Here is a 2,364-nt window from a genome sequence, read left to right as displayed (position 1 = left end):
AAACAATGTTTAGGACTAATTGGTTTTTTTTTTAAAAAATTTGAGTTAATATCTCAAACACCCTTTAAAGTATTTATATTTTATCAACTTAATACTTAGGAGTCCTTGTTGTAAAGAATAATTTATAAAACGTAGAGTCATTTTATTTTGTATTTGATGGGAGATATTAAGTAATAAGTTATCTCATATACACATAGAAATAATTTATTTCGTAATAAGTAATTTTGAAATAACTAAATGATTCGAAAAGTACTATAGAGTATACTAATTGCTATTTAGTTATGTTAAAAAAACTAACAATATATTTAAAACCTAACAAATTTTTTGTTATTTAACTAAATTTATTGATTTTTTTTCTCTACTTCATAATTTCCAATAATAACTTTTTTATAACAATAAATTCAACTAAAAATTTACATTTTAAAGATAATAGCAAATTCAAAAATGGATCAATAATAATGGAAGTGGGCAGTCTCAATTTAGTGACTTGGTCTAATTTAATTATAAATTAGAAAAAAATTATTTAATAATGTTAAAAATTAAAATATTAAAAGATATGTAGACTATAAAATATTACTACTTCTATAAGGTGGCATCGGAATTTGGTTCAACTTCTGGCGATTGACATATCCATCATGCCGTCACTTACTTGTAACCGGTTTGGAAATGAATTAGAAGATTAATTATAAATGAATTAATATATTGTTTTAAATATGTATTTAGTTAGGTAAAAATTAGTTATTAATGTATTAATAATTTTATTTTTAAAATGTGTATAAAATAATACATAGTTTTTTTCCTAATTTATACATGTATTAATTATAGATAATTCTAAATTGTCAATCAAACATCGTATTAATTTTATATGTGAATAATATATTTTCTATCTTCCTATCAAACATCGTATTAATGAACATCTATTTTTAATATGAACATTTTAACTTAATAAAAATAAAAGTTTAATTTATTTTTTTGTAATAGATGTTTAAACTAGTTTCTCTCTATAAAATAATCTTAATATTATAAGTACATTAATATTTACCCTTAATCGTAATTTGACTCTCACAAACACTTATTAAAAAATATTAGTCAAACACAATTTGCTTATAAAAAACACTTTTTAAATGAATTATTAGCCAAACACAATTAATTTTTTTTAAAAAGCACTAGCCTGAAAAGCTATTTTTAAAAAATACTTATGAAAATAAGCAATATTTAGGAGGAATGTCAACACAGGCTCTTAGTATGGACGATTTGTAAATAGGAATGGAGAGAGTATCAAATATGATATTCCTTCCGCTCCTATTTATATGTCGTCATTACTAAAATAGATGGTCCTTAATACTCTTTATGTTCCCTTTTATTTGTCACTAATTCCTAAAATAGATTTTTTATTTTTACTGGTCACTTTTGAAATATCAAGAAAAAGACAATTATTTTTTTTCATTTTTTACCCCTAGCATTAAATATTATTCTTTATATCATTTTTCAGGACTTAATACTAAACATTAATTAGTAGGGATGATATGGTAAAATACTTATATCAATAATTCTTTTTTTAACGACTGTGTCAAGTCAAACAATGTCAAATAAAAATGAACGGGGGAGTTGTAACACCCCGTATTCGAAACAGACCAAAAATGCAGATTTTGAGAAGTTGCAGGTGCAACCCATGGACCGTAGGTCAGACCACGGCCCGTGCTGGTGGTCCGTGGTTCACCACTGCAACCCCTCCCCAGCCAAGCTCAGAAAATTGGCTAAGTCCCGACTCACGGACAGACCCACGGTCCGTAGATCAAACCACGGTCCGTGGTCTGTGTCCGTGGATCGAGACTTCCCTCACCCATCCTCTGACACAAACCACGGTCGATCAGCACGGACCGTCATTCGATCCACGGTCCGTAGGTCTGACCGTAGATGAGGGTCAGCAGCCAGTTAGATGAAAATTGTGGTTAAGTCAACTTCATATGGTCATAACTCTTAGCACAAAATTAATTATGTGTCCCATTACCTATGATCAGATATATAATTGAATTATCTTTCCAACGCCATCGAGTTTGTTAAATTCCCGACCTCCGAGTAAAAAGTTATGCTTGTTTTAGTGAAGCCCTACCGGGCAGACTCGACCTTACGGACCCAATCGACGGTCCGTCGATTGATTGACGGCCCGTCAGTCCAAACCGTCGATCACTCCGACAGCAGTTAATTTAGGGGTCTTTTGGTCTTTTCCTATTTCGTTTAACCCCTAAGATACGTCGTTTAAACCCTAAATCATGAGGTTTTAATCAGTTTAAGCCTAGAAACATAACTAGAACTTATCCAAGTCAATTCATTAATCAAAATCTTAGAAAATTAGAAAGAAAA

This window comes from Solanum tuberosum, unplaced genomic scaffold (assembly GCF_000226075.1).
Source record: "Solanum tuberosum cultivar DM 1-3 516 R44 unplaced genomic scaffold, SolTub_3.0 scf00105, whole genome shotgun sequence".
Taxonomy (NCBI): Eukaryota; Viridiplantae; Streptophyta; class Magnoliopsida; order Solanales; family Solanaceae; genus Solanum; species Solanum tuberosum.
Note: the sequence above shows the minus strand (reverse complement) of the source record.